This window comes from Lepisosteus oculatus, chromosome 7 (assembly GCF_040954835.1).
Source record: "Lepisosteus oculatus isolate fLepOcu1 chromosome 7, fLepOcu1.hap2, whole genome shotgun sequence".
Lineage (NCBI taxonomy): Eukaryota > Metazoa > Chordata > Actinopteri > Semionotiformes > Lepisosteidae > Lepisosteus > Lepisosteus oculatus.
This window is the reverse complement of record NC_090702.1, coordinates 42,884,369-42,904,068: the sequence shown is the minus strand read 5'-3', so window position 1 is coordinate 42,904,068 and position 19,700 is coordinate 42,884,369. Positions and strand designations below refer to the sequence as shown.

The following is a 19,700-nucleotide window of genomic DNA, read 5'->3' as shown; positions in this document are numbered from 1 at the left end:
GCTCTGTTTACACAAGGCCTGTTTATAATAAACATTGCCTGTGCTGTCCTGAGCACAGATAATGACAGGAAAAAACACAATTGAAAAGCCCTCCAGCATCACATGACCAGGTCAGCAAAGGAAAGGAACACAGAAACTTAAGCAAGAGCAACTTCTGGAGAACTCACCATTAAATTATGATAATTGTATTCATTACAAACTAATAACAGACTTAAAAACACACTTTTACTGCCTACTTTTTTTTAACTAGTGAAATGATGTTAGAGGTACAGGTCTTAATAAAATCTTAAAAAAGAATTTTTAATTTTTGCTTCTTTTCAGAGAGGTAGACTAATGTTTTGACTACTTATAGTCAGTCCCACAAACATTTGACATCCATAAATGAAGTTTTATTGAGGAGCAAGACATGTTAGAATACATTTTGTTTAAAATGTGCCTTTTGTATTAGCAAAGTGCAGGCCTTCCAGCTTAATCCTCTGTGCTTAGCCTTAACATCAACAACTGGTTTCAAGCACAGCTTTCACAGCATGTATGCTACTGTATAAAACTTGCTCCTCTTTTTTTTAAGAGAAGAGGCCTAGCCAATGCATGAAAGTATGTTTAGGAAACAGAAAACAGCAAACCTCCTTGTACCCCTAAGACATTTAATAATAGTTTCCTTACTTCTTCAGTTTGCCCTTAACTGAGAGGAAATCAAGGAATCAATCAAGGAATTGTTTGCATAATGAGTAAAATTCCCTATCTTGAAAAGAATCTTTGCAAATATTTGCAATGTGCAAATGTGAACAACACAGCACTCTTGCTTGCTATAGTAGAAACCAAGTAATCGAGTGTCTTTGTGAGTTATCTGTATTAATCGAAAAAATTCCATTTCATCAGTTTACTGCGCATGTACGGTGAGCTAATGGGTTAACCAGAAGAGAGGGAAATATTTCACAACAGCACAGGTGTTACTAACAGTCTTCTTTGTAAACATGAATCCTCATAGTCCGATTGGACTGATGAGCTGATGCACTGTTTATGCCAAGGAAGGTTGTGGTAAGAACACTTGCAAGTTGTCAGTGAAGTTAATAAAGACTGCTGAAGCTTCTGCTTCCGCTGGTGGTTAACCCTGGGCGTTCGTGTCTTCTTAACTAGTACTGTGTAGGCAGCACCTGAATGATACTCTGCGCAGTGTCATAACAGCAAGCAAAGATCAAATGCATTTTTTTTTTTTTAGTCATTGCACACTTTCCTTAGCAACTACAAACACGCATTTGAAAAAAAAAAATCAGAGTAATGCAATGTAGTTTGCAATCGAATTTCTTAATATCTTTTAAGACGGCGCGTCCTCTCTAAGTGAGTGCAAGGAAACATGAAATGTTTCAAATAAAAGTGTTCCAAACCATATTTTCACAAATTATTTTCAGGAGTCACTTCTCCAAGAGTTTTTAACCTTTATCCCTAAATTTTTTAACTGCCTGATTTGATTTAAGATTTTATACTGTAAGTGCACTTTTAACATTATGAACCTCATCTCAGGAAGAAAAGTTACCCACGGTAAATCATGATTGCTGTAAGATTGAGTAGTTATACCTCATGAGTCTAAAAATGAATCAGGCAAAACAAAATAATTCAAACTATTCATTTTATTTTATGTGGACATAGCATATTTGTGTATTATATGCGGTTCTGTTGACTAGTATTATTTTCAAATAAAGAGCTTTTGTTGCCCTTTGTTCTTGAACTTGTTCGTGTTCTTGAAGAAATAAATTAACTTGGTTTGCACATTACAATCATTTAGGGACATGTCTGTCTAAGACCTACAGATGCTCCCACTTCATTCCCATGCATTTACAAGGTGACTTCACAATAGTGAAAAACCTTATTTGTCATGCTCTGAAATGAAACAGGCAGCCAGTGTATTGAATTGCTTCATTTCTTTATTTCCCTGAAGGGAAAATCTATATATCCGGAAATGTTTTTTCTTCTTTTTTGACTTGTGTTAGGCTATACTGCCTACAACCACTATCAATGACATACTTCACGTTACCATGAAAAAATATCTTTGAGGTGTGATCATGCCTTAACAGATTACCTCCAATGTAAACTTGTGGACACATTGATAGCTAGTAGTGTGTATCTCTCATTCAGATAACTAGTTTATCTAGTTCTAGCATTATAATAGCATTAACATTAGCATGACTATAATAGCATTAACAGTTTTAATGGGTCTCAAATATAGAGTTTCTTAATTTTTAAGGAAACATGCACTAAACTACATTGATTACTTGTCTAATCCAAAACATTTTGAAAAACGTTTTTGAGAAGGAACTGAAAACCCTAAGCGGTTGTCCTGGGGGCAACAGATCATCAATACTGTGGGCTTCATTGTGCTGTTCACAGCTAATCTAATACCAGTACCTTTGCCATGCTGTTTATTTTGTATAGATGTAGAAAACAAGATAACTAATTACAAACATAAAATACACATGCAAACATATGAATAGGAGTATAGGAACGTAGGAATATGTTTGTATTCCTAGACTTTTGGGAACTTCCTTTTGATTTCCTTTCAATTTTTATTTACTATTCCAAACTCCGCTCAGATAAAACGTCTCACGGGATGAAAATAGTAGCAAAACAAATATTGTTTGGCACTTTAGATTTAAAAGAACCTTCCATTGTGTTTGAAGTGAAAAAGTTATTTAAGGTCATTTAAACTGTGGGAATGTCCCCATGCCTTCTTTTTCTGAGGGTGTACAATTTCTCAGACACTGATAAAAATATTCACATACAAAACCCTAAATACATTAAACCAGCAATTGTTTTCAGTTTACAATTCTTCTAATATATGTGGTCTTTTTTGGGAGACTACAGTGAAATGAGAACATTGTCAAAGAAAATCTGAAATATGAGATTATTATTTAAAACATAATCCACATTTTTACATGCAGAGTAATATTTAGGAAAGAGCCACACTTGACACCTACTTTCTATAGAGGAATCCTTCAGGTTCCTATCTGAATCCTCCAGAATTTGAAAGTATTATTTTTTGTGCAAAGCTTCGTTTATACCATCCTTGTTGTATTCTTCTGTGTTTAGTTTATAAAAAATGATAAACAACCGCTTTTGTTGCACATGCTTAAAGTTTCAGATTGCAACACTTCAGTGAGAGAGTGAACCATAGGTTGTACCTTGATGAATTCAATGAATATATATCTGAAATGTAGTTACTGTAGATTTTGTAGCTGAAACAATCAGAAACATTATATTGTTTTTTGCATTAAAAAGTAATTCCTTGAATTCTAAACATCAACGAACCACTTATAAAGTCACTGGTACCTTTAGAATTAAATAATCAGAGTGTGTTTTTAATGTGTTATTGTATTCCATGAGAGAACAAAACGAAATGAAAGGATTGTATACTTTGGAATTATTCCCTGTAATTCCGATGAATCTTTCATTGGTTGACATTATATCAACAAAGAAGTGCTGTAAGATTTTCAGGGCGGTTAAAAAAGGAGAACTTAACTGTGAAACACTTGTATCATTTTAAATTGTACACTGTAACTTGGTTGGTCGAGATTTGTTAATCCACAACAAACAAACAATCTTTAAACATGCTAGAAGAATTTTTGATGGAACACTAAATAAAACAAACAGCAAATAAACAGACTTTATACTACTGAATGTTCATTAGCACTGGAATGAAAAATTATCAATTTTAAGCTTTTCATAGTTTTTTGGCCTTCTCACAAAGTGTAGAAATATATTGTACAAATTATTCAGAGCCTTAAGTAAAATACTTCAATTGAAATATAACGGCCTTCCCAGTAGTAGTAGCATTTAATTAAGAAATTAATATATTTGAAGCAAATAAGTTATAGATTCTACTTCTTTTACATAAAAATCAATTTTATTTATATCTTATTGAAACACTATACATAAATTTGTACCTTGCAATTAAAATACATTCCCTTTTTATTAATCTTAAGACATTTGTTAATGATTTTTTCTTTTGAATCAATAACAAGTCTGTAAGAAATCTTCTCTACATGCTACCTCATCGTTTAAGCGCCCAACGATGCTGAGCAACATAAAAGGTTTTACCTAGTTTCAATATCAATATTTTCTGGGACTTTATTCTTTGATCGAGTAATTGTGGTTCCTGACAAATGTCAGTTTAGAAGTGAATTTTTCCACAGACATATATGCTTGAAACCAAAAACATTCAACAGCATTTGAGGGTTGTAAGAGTCAATTCTAGGCATCCTAAAATGCTTCCCATAGGCCAAATGCAGCCTGCGATGGCAGTCTTTAGGAAATTAATGCATTTCATGTGAATATGTTAAGTAATGTGATATGTTTGTGGTCCTGCAAACATTTCTAAATGTTCTCTATGTTCTCTTGGGAAAAATATGCATAATTAGAAGTCAGTTTAAGGCTTAAAAGTGAAGTGCCCATTGTGGTGCTACTGTTGCTTTAATATCGAAGAAATGCACACACAGCATGCACAGTTTGCTGTGATTTAAGGGTGCAGGCATAATAGCAGTTTCGATTTTTGTATGAAGCAATGCAAAACAATTGTGAATTTCATTTGTGCCATTGTGGTGAAACATGAAAGCTGCAAATACAAACTGTTGTATCCGAGATAAGAAGAATAAATATGAGGAAACAATGTCCATAAAGATGAAAAAGTATTGCGCCTGACTTGCAAACATATGACGGCTGTGATGAAAGGCTACAATGTGAAGCTTCTTTATGGGACAAGTCATAGCTCTTGCAATACATTTGTTGGTGATCAGCAAAAGCAGAAGCTGAAACTGCTCAGCAGGGTGTTTTCAAGAAGGTTTTTGGAGGAATTAAAGCTTTCTGGTTACAGCTTTTGAAGAAGAACAAATCATTTGATGATGGTGAGTTTATTAAATTCTGCATGTGATATAGTAGGCAGTTTATATAGTATTCTCGTAAAAATAAGGCTGCATTTAATGAAATTGGATTGTCAAAAATGAATTCCATAGGGAGTAGAAGACATAGATAACTTTCATCAGAAATAACTGAAAAATAGTGCAGGAAAACTTGGGGTAGTTTCCACTAGAGACTAGTGACATCAGTAATACTGCTCAAATCCTCATATTCATTTGAGGAGTGACAGAATTTAAAATCTCTTATGAAGTAGAGTCCTGAAACATAACTAGAGGAATTAATATCTTGAATAATGTGTGTCGTGCACTGAACTGGAAGGAACACAAAACTGTCACGATGGGTGGCTCACCATCCATGATAGCAGGAAAAACAAGAGGTGCAGACATTATTTCACTACATTATGCACCAGGAAGATTTTGTTGCTCACTTCCTGAAGATGGAAGTCAACATGAAGGATGAAGCCAAATGTGCAGTGTTAAATTTTTAAGCCTAAATCATTGCCATTTAAAATGCTTTTCAGCAATCTGAAAATGAACTTGTAGATGTTGCTTCCTGTACAGCTCTTCGATGACTAAGCAGAGATGCAACTCTGAAGTGTTACTTTGTTATGAAGAAACAAACTACTAAACATATTAATTAAAAGGGGTAAGGCTTACCTCAGCCAAAGACAACTGAATAACTAAGTGAGTTGGCAGCATCACCGTTATTCTCAACAAACTCACTTTGGTATAGCTGCCATGACAAAAAGTGTTCATATCTATTTACCAGAAAAAAAAATCAAACTAAAGTAAAAGTAACTGAAGGATCAGTGTATCACACATTCCTAAGCAAAAGAGGTCCAGGAAGACAAAATAATTGTTTTGTACTCTCCACTCTTAAAGAAAGTGCTTTCAAATCATGGAAAGCTTGTAGAAGGAATTCAGATAATGCTTCTTGAATTTCGGGTGCCATTTGTCAAGATCCTTTAAAAAATGCAACATGGAAAGAGCTCGGACAGATTTGTAGTTAGAGCTCATTGACTTGGAGGAAAGTGCAGTGGCAAAGGTATTATATCATGAACAATGCCTGGCACAGTCCTAAGAAAAAGCCTATCAGCATACCCAGCAATTTGTCACCTTGCCCTTCAGATGGCTTCCATCTTTGCAAATATACAGTACAGTATGTGCAAGAAAAAACTTCTCCATCCTTAAATCAGTAAGTAGAAGGTGAGATCAAGCCTGGCCAATCACTGTCTCAGTCCTTCAGACAGCAAAAACACGTTTTGAACCAGATTATCAGAAAATTAAGGAACAAATCTGGTGCATATATCCTCAAACAGAAACAAGGTAAGTTACAATAACAAGAAAAGAGGAGGAAGAATAGCAACTGTGTTTCAAGGCGCCACACATTACAACACAAACTTCATAAAATGCTTAATATGCTTACACATTATGTAGCTGTTAAGTGTTATAATTCCTAATAGTGTTTTAAAATAAATGCCACTTCAATTTAGCAGATAAATAGTGGGAGGGTTATGTTAAGTGTGATTTATTTATCACTGCTAAATAAGCACAGCTTATAAATTACCTGAACTTCAATAAATTGATTTGAAATAATATTAAATAATACTATTTTTATTTCATATAGCATCATTAATAAAAGATTATAAAGGCTCTTTACAGTAAGAAGGGGAAAAAAGGAGAGGGATAAAGTTAGCATATTTAAAAACAGGAGTTTAGAATGTAGTAGAAGATATTGGTAGCCCATGGAGACCTGACAACATTTCTGATATGAAAACGTGAATTGCAGATTAAAGTGTCTTGAATACCAATTTACAAATTAATATGGAATAATCTATCAACACTATCAACACATCAAAACAATTTTTACATTTTATAAAACAAAAGACTTCACACATTTCACTAAAATGTACTATATAAAATATATCTATTGATGTGTCATATTGGTGTACTGTATATTAGATTTTTTTTGCAAAAACTGTACTGTTGAAATATATTACTACAGAATTTTAACATCATCCCTTGATTAAAATCCTCTACTTTTATCTTTTATTTTTCTGTGTTTTGGTTGCATTTTATATTGTTTGCACATGATGTCTAGAAACACGTGTTAACATGAACACTTTGTCAAACAAAGTTGTTTTCACTTCTATTACTTAAGATCTGCGTTTCCCATTTTATATTTGTAGCTTATTTTTGCTATTTGTAACACTCTGCACATGTTTGTGTCATCTGCCAGATGTTTGCCCAGTCTTAATTTTTTATCTACATCTTTTTCAATTTCCTTTGAGGGTAACTTCTACAGTGTTGCTAATTCTTGTATATTTGTATGAAAATATACTAGTTTATTTACTATGCCTTCATTAAGACTATTGATATAAATTAGAGCAGTGATTTTAATCCCTGTGGTTCCCTAATTACATCACCACAATTTGGGATTTCACCCCTTAAGACCAGCTACATGCAGTGATTTATAAAAGGCCTGAAAACCGAAATACATCGCATCATATTAACTAGGTAATTAATAAGAATTTGACGGCTACCTACAGGGAGAATTTACAAGCCTTGTGAATGTATTTACATTATATGCCAGATAACAGTGGTTGTAGTCAGAAATTTACCATTTTTTAAAAAAGAACAAAAATGAAATCGTATCTTAAGGTTTTATGATGTATAGTCTGTGTGTATAAAAAAGACAGTGTGATGACTGAGACCACGTTTGCAGGCCAAAGTGTCATAAGCAATATTGATAAGGTGTCATTTGCAGACAGCAAGGCATTACATTTAAACAGCTCTGGAGAAGCAGAGAAGCTGTTTCTTTTCATCAAAAAAGAAAACTTCATCAGGACCTAAGCAGTGTGCACTTTCTAGCTAAAAATGATTTTTAAGCCTGTGATTTTCTGCTTATGCAACATGTAAAGCATTCTGGATCTATTCAACATTTATGGAAATTGCCAAAAAATCCAGTACCTCCTTGAAAAAATGAATGCATTGGAGAAGGAACTGAAGAAACTTAAAGGGCTGCAAGAGACTGAAGATCCAATGCTCAGGAATGAGTTCATCATGAAAGTTCAGAGAGACAACACAGAAAACAAAAATGAGAGAAAATCTGGTCCCAGATGGTAAAAGTAAATGAATTTCAGCAGCCCATTCTAACATTACCACATAACTTCACATCACCATACATATTTTCTCCATTCCAGGATCTGGAATCAACTTGGAAACCCAGTAGCTCCCATTGCAGGTCCTGAAAGGCCATCACTCTCATATTTAATATGGTCTCAAATTCAAATGTAGACATTCCTGAAAAAAGGAGAAAAGTAGTGGATGTTGGAAACTATTCTCAGGATTACAATACAATAGGCTATTTCCCTGGAGCTGAGGTGGTTAACATTGTCCATAGAGTTGACAGGTTCCAAGCAAATGCATGTGACAAACCAGTTGCTGTTGTCCATGTTGGGACAAATGATATTCACATGAATAGCACACATTCCATCTGCAACAAATTGTTCAAAACACATTGAATACCTTGGAAAATATTTATCATAGATATTAAATGCACCATGCCAAAAAGATCAACTTCAGGTCCTAAAGTGGAACTGCAGGCCCACTTTTATAAATTCATTGAACAAAATAAATTCATTGACATTATACAAAGAATTTACAAATTTCTAATTAGTAAAATTAGGCAAACTTTGTGAAATTACCGTAAAGTGGTGTGTTGTTGCAAACTCTGATTTGAGTTCCCAAGAGTTACAATATGCCCTTCCTGCTCATTACTAATGTAATCTGATGTACGACCAAATAAGAACAGGTTGTGCAGCAGACATTTCACCACAGAAACATTCCAAAATGATCCAGACTAAGTAGCATTTGCCAGCAAAACCATCTTGGAATCAAATGATATATTCCTATTGGAATAGAAGATATGTATTCACAAGCTTATTTATTTACAATATAATAAAGCTGTAACACATCACACATGACATGTTGCCTCATTCTGAATCACACAATATGGCACTTTGCATACCTTGAACTTTAATCTATTTTGTGATATAAATTGGAGGTTTTTACTGTGTACATTTTACTTTTATTGTGGTTTGAAATGCATTTATATGCTGATTCTTTCTAACCCTTAAATCTAAAAATAGTATTGCAGCTCCCGTTAAATTTATTGGAACAGCATATGGTTGAGGACATGGGAAGAAGGAAAAGTTTCCTGTGATAAAGATCATTTGTACAGGTATGAACAGTTGCATCTAAATGAAATGGGAAACAGCTATCTTTGTGAAGTGAAATAAAAAAACACTTAAATTAGAATGGAAGGGGGGAAGAAAACAAAGACGTTCTAAACAAAAAGTGCACAGGGTGTAAAGTAAAAAAAAAGGATTGAGAAGAAAAACAAAAGCAAAGAACCAAGTGTTAACACTTCAATGCTAGGAACTTGGAAACAAAATACAATAGAAGCTATCGCATTAGCAGGTGATTATGATGTAAAATGAATCACAGAAATGCAGCTAACAATAGTGCAATAGTGATGAATACAACATTAGGGGATACAATGCATTTTGGAGAGAGGAAAAATTGAAGAGGGGGAGGTGTAGCACTAAACATCAAAAAGAATAGTCGGACTTGTGAGCTTAGCCTAGAGGAATTGATGATCTCAGACACTATATACAGTAGTTCAGACTTACATTTGAAATGCATAATGTTAGGAAAATGCTACAGAAAAGGAAACCCAGATATATTTCGACGCTGTATAATAAAATTAACAACTTCAACTATCCTTACACAGAATGGGAAAATCCAAATGAATGTCAGCTGCAGAAACAGAAATAGTAGATATTCCTTACTAAATGCTTTCTTACTCAGTTTGTCATTCACCTAGGGAACAAAAGGGAATGACTGTATTGACATATTGTGTTCAAATAAGACAGAGTGAGGAAAACACATTTGAATATTTAGGGGATTTGTGACTATGTATGGTATGCTCTGAAGGGTTGGTGTGGTGGCTCTGTGGCTAAGGATCTGCGCCTGTGCCTCTGCCAGTTCGTATCCCAGCAGCCATCAGAGGAATCCTACTCCGTTGGCCCCTGAGCAAGGCCCTTAGCCCCAACTGCTCCAGGGGCGCCTACGCTCTGACCCCAGGCTTCCCTCCCTGTCCGTGGTATCATGGAGAGCAAGAGACAAGAAATACAATTTATTGGCCTAATACAAGAAATTGTATATTGACAATAAAGTGATCTTATCTTATCTATACTTCGAAAATATACAGGGACCTGAAAATGTATATTTTTTTGGAAACCAAGACAGATTCTAAGAGAAGGAGATTCAGTGGTGATTGATGACAATCTTTGAATTGAAAGATTGCTTGAAACACAGAACACTTATCACAAGTGTTTTGCTTGAAACACAGAACACTTATCACAAGTGTAAGTGAATGAAAATTTAGAAAACAGTAGCCCAAATAGTTTAATACATCAATAAAGAAAAAATAAGGAGAAACAAAGCACTTTACTAAAGTATTAAAAATAGGAAAATAATGCTGTTAAAAGAAAGACCAAAGGCCAAAAAATGAGTAAGAATATTAAAATAAATTGTATTTCATATTGTATTTTTGTATTTTGTACAGCAAGTGACAATACAGAACCTGATTGTCACGATATTAGTTCCCCCTCCTTAAGGGTGCTCCAGCCCTATCACTCAAGACTTTATTCCATGCACCTGCTCCCTATTCCCTGCCCACCTTAAAAGCCAGGCGCTGACGCTCTTCCGGGCTCTGCATCTGATTTCCATATCGTGCGAGTCCGGGACCAGGAAGCCCCTGTTCCCGTTAAGGTTTTAACCCCTGTTCCTTGTCCCTGTCCGCCGGTTCCGACCCGGTCTTCGTGGTTTTTATCTTGTTCTGATGGATCTTCTGGTTTTGGACTTACTCGTGTGTTTTTGGATATTCCCTAAGGATTACTCTTGGATTGTTCGCCTCGGCCACACCTCCCCCGTGCACCAGCGCACCTTGGACACGCCCCCCTGTCTTCAGCCCCGTTTTCCTGCATGACGTTTCCCCAGTGTTCCCCCACTTCGTCGGATTGTGTCGTCCGCATAGGGTCCGGAAAGAACTGTTCGTTACACTGATGTATTCAAAGAATATTTCAGAAAGGTGTTTAGAAAGGAAGATATCAACAGCAAGCTCTGGCTGAGGAAGGACAAGGTTATTTATTTAATAGCTTTTACATAGTAGAAGAATAAGTGTTCCAGATTCTAACCAGATTAAAAAATCCCTAGGGCTTGATGTCTTTCTACCAATTGCACTTAAGGAGACAAAAGACCGATAAAATAAATAAATACAAAATTATTCCAACAATCATTCAAAACAGGGGTACTACCCCTATTTGGAAATAAGACCCTACAGAAGAGTCAACGAGGTTTTAGAAATAGTAGATCTCAGTTAACTATTTTGTCCAAGTTCTTTGAACGTATGGACTGATGCAGAGTGTATGGAATGGTACCCTGTCTTTAGATACAAAATGGAAAACATTGAACTTGGAAAAGCTACTTATGAGAAAAGCTTAGGTGTTTGAGTGGAGGGAAAGCCATACATACAGTATCAACCAGCTCATTTGGTTGTGTTATTCACATTGATGTGGATTACTCATTGATGTGAATTGATGTATCTCATCTCATCTAGGCGTGCCTTGAAAGAAGGCAGGGTATTAAAACTATTAATACGTTTGTCTGTGTAAAGAAGTGTCTTCTGTTGTCAGTTTTAACTTGCATCCAGTTTTGCTGCTCATTTTGAGAAAAAGCCATAGGGTTAACTTTGTCAATGCTTTTGATTTTGAATACTTGAATGAGGTTCCCGAATGGTTGGTCTTTATTTTGGGTCTTTGTCAGAGTAACAATGCAGTTTTTGTAATGTGGAGACCAAAATGGAGACACAAAGTCTAAATAATATCTTAGTAGTACATTGTACAATTTTATGCTTCCCTGTTAATGCAGGACACATTTAGACTAATAGTAGACATGTGGTTTCTGTCTGGGTTGGGTTAATGAGCAAATTCAACAATATGAATATGTGAAAAATCCCATTGTCTCACAGGCTATTCAGCCAAGTGTCAACTGTCCTTATGTGATGCACACATTATAAGAAAAGAGTATAGGATACTGTTTTAGTTAGGTCTGCTTTAGAGTTCAAGAGGAAGCAGAATGTAAGCTCTTTGATGCTTTCTCTATTTAGTAGTAGATGGTATCCTTGAGTAAATCAAATGATCATTGAGGAAAAAAAAGTAATTAAAGCATTCTGTTGATAAAGAAGCAAAGGAACTTCTTTACTTCAATAGTGGCTTATCCTGTTTTAACGTGTCTAAAACACCATTCCATAACAGTTGCTATACGAATCTCTCTTTCAGAGTAATGTCTTAGTAGGGCAAAGGGTTTCCTCATCAGTATTGGGTCATTTTAGTATACCTGACACTGATGTTCTGAAGGGGCTAAGTGTGGCTTAAAACTAACTAAAGGGAAGGAGAAATGTTATACATGGCTGGGATATTTCAACTCTCAATAGGGAGTGGAACTACCCATTGTAAAAATGCAATGACCTGGTCATTTAAAGGGTAAAAAACCCTAACCGGGATTCTATATTTCAATTAGTTTTACTTCTGAAAATAGTAAAGTTAAGGATGTGATAGTGAGAATTAAACAAAGAATAAAGACAAAACAATGGCGCAAGTCAGCACAGATTCTAAAAGCAATCACTGCTTGTTTAATTTACTAGAATCCTTTTATATATAGTGTATATAAAGATGCAAAAAACAAATTGAACTTCTCCAATGAATTTAATCAAATATGTTAAACATAGATATCAAACAAAATATCAAAAGAAATTTGTGAAAGTTTTAAACATGACATTATCAAAATGAAAACAATGGTTTTGCTTGTTTTTTGTGAATGGGTTTTATTACTTTACTTCATAAAAAATTAGAAGAAAATAATCTAACCAAACGACACCTTTGTATTCAACCTAGACTATAATAGAGGATTTTACAGTGTTGATTGCTGTACTACAATCGTTTGACCACCTCAGCATTGTGGATCCAAATGGTAGAAAGATCCATTTACTGTAAATGACATTACATTAAGTCCAAAAATGTACAGGCCTTCAAAACAGTACTAATGTTTGTTTTTTTTTCAGCTGCAGTGAAACCAGCCAACCGAATGTATTCCTGCTACTACAAGAGGCCGAGATCCAAGTTTTTATTTGGTAAAATTATTCTTTCAATTTATAGTGCTTTTTATTAATGTCATTTATATATAGGAAGGGACCTACTACACCAACTACTAAAGTGTAGCACTTACCTTGGTAATGGTTGGCAACAATTATGCACCAACAGTCGCACTATGCAGCAATTCAGTTAGATAAGAAGCAATTGCTCCAACAATGGAAATAAAGGAGTGTCTGTACTTACCCAAAGTGGAACTTAACCAGGACACTGGGTTTAACAATTCTCCTCCAAGATGAACATCTCATGAGAAGGGAAGCACCTCTTACAGGACAGTGTTCCTGATCACCTTAATGGGGCATTGACTTTGGAAGTCAATGAATTTGATAGTCCACCAACACCACTTGCATCAACAATCTCATTTTTCCTTTAAGGCCTCCCTGTCCTGAGTGAACAGGTCCAGTTATTCTTAGATTCTGGGAACTGTTGAGATCAGGTTAATGTTAAAGTAACAAGGCTTTCTCTTATCTGTTATATGTGTAGAACTTAATCTGTCCTAAGTGAAGCTGACAAAAGAAAATATTTATAAAGACCCATGATTCAAGATTTTGAAAAATATGAAAGTGATAATACTATGGTTTCCAGGACATTTCCATCAATTGCCTTGTATTAATTAACTGGGTCATTATGAGGACAAAATGCAAATGACAATGTCTAAGTATAGCACAAGCATAATTTAAATCTTGAAGTCTATAGGAAGAGACAGCCTTTCTGCTGTGAAAAATTATAAACTAATATATAGGAGTTCAACCAAAAAGACAAGAAAATGTGTCCAAATGTTCAGGTCTGTCTGGTAGTGGGCAATCAGCAACAACCCTCAAAATCAAGATACCTAAACTGTTTGACTAGTAGCACAACTGGAGTTTTTCTCTTTTGCAAAATTTAGAGACATTATTTATTGTTATTATTATTGTTACAACCCTAAGTGTCTAGGGGTTAAGGGGTGTAACATTTAGTATAATTCTTTAGGAAACAGGTGGGTTCTGGTGAGGGACTAGGAAGCTTGATAACAAGGGTAAGGAACTAGAGTGGTGCCAAAGAAAAGAAAATAACAAACAAAATGGAGCTGGCTAGGAAGGTAAGGGAAAGCTAAGCTGACTACAAAAGAAAACCCGAAACACAGGGTCTTCGGCGTCTTCAACACCCTAGCTAACCTCCACTGACTACCCAAAACCATACAAGACAAACGGCACTCACCCGTGCTAAACTAGTGTTACTAACACAAAATTAACTAAGTGTGTAGAATGTACCCAACAACCTAAACTAACCTTATTCACAAGTTCACACAAAAACACAAGTGAACCAGGAATACAAATAAGGGAAAACAAGAGTAATCAACAGGAACATGGTACACGTTAGGGCAAGGTAATGGCAAAACAAGGATTAACACACAAACAAACAAAAGTACAAAGAAACCAAGAGAAACCAACAAAACAACAAAGCCGAAGCTATACAAAAATACACACACACAAAGCAAAACAAACCAACAAAGCCAAATTAATAACCAGAAGCAAAGTGATAACCAAAACCGAGTAGGACCGAAGTCAAACAAAAGGCCTCTCCTTCCCAAAAACCTCCATGTTATATACTGAATAAAATGTAGTCTGATTGGCTGAGAGGCTGATTGATGATGACATCATACCGAAACAGTGGTGTGATGGTGGGCCAATGGGGGAGGGAGAACAATCAAGGGTCAGCAGTGTGGAACATAAAAAAACCACACACAGACCACACACTGGGACGTAACAATTGTATTAAACTATTATCTATTTTATCCAAGATAGCTGTTAGCATAGATAATAAATGAAGCAGGAATGGGAGATTGATATTTTTGAGTTAAAAGAGATTCCTCCACGCATCATCATACTTCCACTGCCTCACCAGCTGGCTTGAGCAACGCAATGAACAGTATAACACTCAGTATAAGGTCTCCATCAATGAAGTCTTATGTCAGTCTATCAAGGTTAAAATACATATTAATTCATGGATAAAACACTCCACCGATTATTCTGTAAATACCTTGTACTGTATGTGCTCTGGACCACAGGAAAAGGTGATTTTGTCTCAGCCATCAGTATATTTCTACTGAATGGACTTCAAGGATGGAGATCATTTTCATGCCGACAGCAAGCAGCTGTCATTTTGCGGAAGTACAAGCTATTTCTTCCTGGAATTTCTTGCGCTGTAGGCACTGCAGTCTGAAAACAATTACACCAATGGTTAAGATGGATGTGAGACTGGTTATGGGCTGTGCGATGAACTTATGCCTCTCTGGATGTGGCCTGTCCCTCACAAAGTCAGTTTGCTATTTTTTCTGGACTAGTCTATTGATGTCTAAGGAAGGATACCTCATTCTCCAGACATCTATTATGCCAGAAAACAAATAAGATCTGCATTGCTCAAACATAGACATATGTAGATTCTTAATCAACTAATTTGGGAAATGTTTACTCAAATATCAAATACTGAGCACTGGGCATTTTTATTTTAATGAAATCACATCAATTGAACAGGGTATTTTGTTATACAGAGATATATACCTTTGTAACAATGTTTACAAATAAGAGGGGAACATTTTAACCATATGGTTCCTTTGGTTATTAAAGTTGTTTGATAAAAGGATCTCATTCAGACATTTCTTGAAAGAAGCTAAGGTATCATCTTAAATAATGTGTCTTAACAGTCCATTCCAGTATTCTTACAATCATTTCTGCAAAAAATACCTAGTTTCTTTTCTAGTGCTTTTTCTAATAGTGCCATGCTTATGTTCCACTGCTGATTCTGGTGAAGTCCATTGGGCTGAATTTTCTGGTAGCTTTGAAGTTTGTTAATACTGTACTGAAATATAGTAGTTAGTCTTTTATTTTCAGGATTAAAAAGATTTAAATCTTTTTGCCTTTCAGTTTACTGCTGTATATAGTCTCATATTCTGTTTGCTTTTCTATTAATTTCCCACATTGTCTAGAAGATGAAAATGTATTTTCATAAGCTTCTTCAGGCTAAGTGATTTCCATATTATATACTAGAGTTTATGTATATATATTTTGTTTATGTTTTTCTACCAGCAGCACCCTGAAGTTGTCTACACTAAACATCATCTGTCAGGTGCATCTTTTGCGGCTTCCACTGGGATTGGAAATCCTCCATTTTGGATTGTTTATAATAATTATTGATTATTTTGATAACTACAACAGGATATATAGTATTCTTACTGTATAACTTAATGTATAACTATATAACTGTATAACTGTTTAGTAGAGTAGTACTCCTAATACAGATTCTTGAGGTACATCTCCTTAAGCCAATGTATTCACTATTTATATAATTATGCACCATATTAGCTACACATACATTTATTCATTGCACATAATTATATATTATTTTCCATATCAGAGTAGAAAGTGAACAGATTATTCAATATGCCTCATAGTTCATCATTATTGAGATGCCCTCTTTGTTATTCTTTTAAAAAATTAAATAAAACTAAAAAAAAAATACATTTTAAGTTTAATTAAAAAAACTGTTCCAATGACAACTGTATAAAGATGGTGTTGTAATAATCAGGTTAAACTAGTTTTATGAAGGGTATCTGAAGCCAGAAAATGTTGATTAAACCTTGAAATATCAGATGTACAGTATGCTGTATTACTTTCACCGATAAGAAAGACTATCAAGAACCTAATTGTCTGTTTATTTTTAGTCAGCTACTATATTTAATATCTGTATATTTAAACAAGTCTTGAAGTTTAATTTGTGCATCACAGGAACCATCAATTGTAGTTTTCTGTGAGTCTCAGTACTTATTGATTCAGCTTACTGTATGCAGCATGCAATGTTTCTTGTTTTTTAATAAAACCAGGGGTCATTAGAGTTTTTCAGAAACATAGCGCTGTATCTGTTACCATCTGTTCAGTTTTATTATCCTTCTATACTAATAATGTTACAGATAAGAGGGTCCTTTAAACCAACTGCTTTATTTAAAACATCCAACTAATGGCTAAGATGTCCTGTAATAATTAAATAACATCTACTGATAAAAGAGGGCTTGGTCTCATTTAAGGATCCTCTTCTGAAATGTTAGATAGCAACTCCAGGCTCATTTTATTGAGAAAAGTGAATGTTCACAAACAGGCCACAAAACACTGTTACGATCAGAAAATAAGATTGCAGGAAAAAATCAATTGCATTGTGGTCAGTATTAATCTCCCATCAATATAGGCAGTATCTTTTACTTTTCATGGTAATTGCCCTAGTGATCTCCTAAAGTGGCTCTCAAGTGCTTAGAGGGCCTGCTGATAGCATCTTATCAAGGCCTATAGGAGTGTTGTCAAGGAACATTCAGGAGTCCAGTCTACTCAGGGAAAATGTACTCTGTACAATGTGCCATTTACTTTGACAAATGATACTGGGGTGTCAGAGGCGTCAGTTTATATTTGCTCAGTGCATATTTCTTTGTTAATACAGAGTGGTCTCACTCACAGACTTTCTCTAGCATTATTTTTATGCAAGATAGACTTTCTTTCACACAGACTCTAGGGTTCAGCGAAAGAAAATAGGCCTGACTCCACTCGCCACTTAAGGAAGTTATGTTAGCTATTGCACTCTGAATGTCCCAGAGCTACTCCTGGCTATTCTCAGGCTTTGCAGAACTCTGTGTGCGACGTGCAGAGAATGGCATCTAGAAAAAAAACATCCCTTTGAGCATATTTGCAAGTTTTAACAGTGAGGCTTCAAAAGGCATTTATCCCACGCTTTTGCTTTTGCCTAAAGACCTTAGTGCTCATGTACATGAGTATGACAAGTAGTCCTTTCATAACTGGATAGCTGGATACAGGAAATTTATACAACAACCATAATACCTACTGCATCTAGAGAAAACTTTCTATCTTCCAAATTAAACTTGGAACCTTGAACGTTTATTGGTATAAAAATGTAAATGTATTTTGGTTAATTTATGTGAATTTCCTTAACTACAAATACTTTCACTTCTTTAATTCTGCTACTGAAAATGATATTTGCACCATTAAAGAAAGGAGGTGGAATTTCAACTTGAATGTCAGATATAACAGAAATAGTTACGCTTTGAAACGTTGGGAGGTTTCTGTCATTTTATCATTTTATCTATACTTAATTTCTTTTCAGGGGTTTAAATAAGAGTCAAAGTAAGTCTTGACTCTGAAAGCTACAGTATAATGTAATAACAAAAATGCCACCAAGTGAAAAACATCACATTTTTGTTATAGTAAGAAAGCATAATGAATGCATTAGAATTACTAACTATAACACTTGGCAACTAAATTAAGACATCCGAACAATGTACAGTAGAAATGCTTAATGTGAGATTTCTTCTCTTTGAAGTGGTAATTATGCCTCCAGCAATATCCAGAGAGTTTTTTAAACAGATGTTTTTTATAGTTTACAGTGTGGACTGATGGAAGAGAACACTATCCGCTATTTATCCATCGTCCAGGTACAACAGAACAGAAGGCAGTGTTTGGTTACCCAACATTAGGTTTGGCAGCATGCCTTAACTGTGTGATTCAGAAGCCCGTCCTCAGCTGTTTTGTGAGATAATTAATTCCAGTATCCTACTAGGCTGAATTGTGAAGCTGTTTCATCATGCAAGCCACATTCCACATGAGGCGTGAGATATGACCACCATTTACTTCCATAAAGAAGCTGCTGGCCTGGAATGCATCTCTCAAGAGCCATGGGTGATGCTTTAGATCACAGTCCTACCCTGCCTATTGATAAAGTGGGCTGTTTAAGGATGAGGGTAAACATATGGCACGCTTGCTTGAGGCTTGGATTTACCCTCTAAGAACTGTGTAACACACCACATATTTACAGGGAGGATTTCATTTACACAAAAAGACTCAAGTTCAATCAATCAAGAATAAAAAACCCTGATTGCTAACGTGAAAGAACAACAACCCTTAGTGATCTTGAATACGTCTGGGAAATATTGGAAATCAAACAACATTTACCTGTAAGAGCATTAAACGATACGCATAATTTCAAGATGTATCACTTTATTATACAATGTGATACCAAAAAAATAAAGACATCTTTTTGAAAGAGTGTTGATAGTGATTTAGATTTCTTGTTACTATGTTGAAATGTAGTCATTTTAATACTCCTTTTTATTATATACAAATATATCATATATTTTAAATATTTTTGTTTTCTATACAATGAAAAATTGCCCTTTGAAATCTGTATTTTAAACTACTTGTGATTAGCCAATTCTGTTCCAACTAAAGCTGCTTATCCCATTAAGTGTAACAGTTCTAAAAATACTTGTGTAATGCCAATATAGATTTCTTTAAAAAATGTTTCTAACAATTTAAATGTATTTCATTGCATTTGCTTTTTGATAAACCACTTTTTTTCTGCCCATGGTCCTTGTGTGTAAGATGAATACTGTACACTAATACTATTTTAGAAATGTCATGAAAAGAGCATAAAAAGAGTCTGGTTTATGATTTTTCACCTCCAGAGAAAGTCTGTGGTTTTG

The 19,700-nt window shown here is 34.9% G+C and overlaps 1 long non-coding RNA gene across 1 annotated transcript; it reads left to right on the top strand.

Moving 5' to 3' along the window:
• The first annotated feature begins 4,562 nt into the window (after window positions 1-4,562).
• Window positions 4,563-19,188, top strand: LOC107078001 (uncharacterized). The gene is made up of 3 exons (XR_001478978.2): window positions 4,563-4,895; window positions 13,096-13,164; window positions 16,252-19,188. It is a non-coding gene; the product is annotated as an uncharacterized lncRNA (long non-coding RNA).
• Window positions 19,189-19,700: the final 512 nt, after the last annotated feature.